We start from the raw sequence: 296 nt of genomic DNA, 5'->3' as shown, positions 1-296 counted from the left end.
AATACTGAATTAGCCGAATTAAACTAGTTGATATGTTAGCAAAAACTGTAGGCTAAACTATTAAAAAATATAAATATGAAGTACGTTACTGCTCAAGGCGCATTTACAAATATTTCAGTGGTAACACGATATCTGGCTTTTCACAGGAGGATATCCGGTTTGAATCCCGTGACCGTCAGGACTGTGGTCTGCTGAGCTCCACTCCGCAGGTGTGTGCTTCTCCTGCAAAATTGTTTACGCCGCCATTTTGAAATGTAAAACGTCTCCTAATGACGCTCAACCTTTTTCCTGCTGCT

The sequence above is a fragment of the Cynoglossus semilaevis genome, chromosome 5 (assembly GCF_000523025.1).
Source record: "Cynoglossus semilaevis isolate Cse_v1.0 chromosome 5, Cse_v1.0, whole genome shotgun sequence".
Lineage (NCBI taxonomy): Eukaryota > Metazoa > Chordata > Actinopteri > Pleuronectiformes > Cynoglossidae > Cynoglossus > Cynoglossus semilaevis.
Note: the sequence above shows the minus strand (reverse complement) of the source record.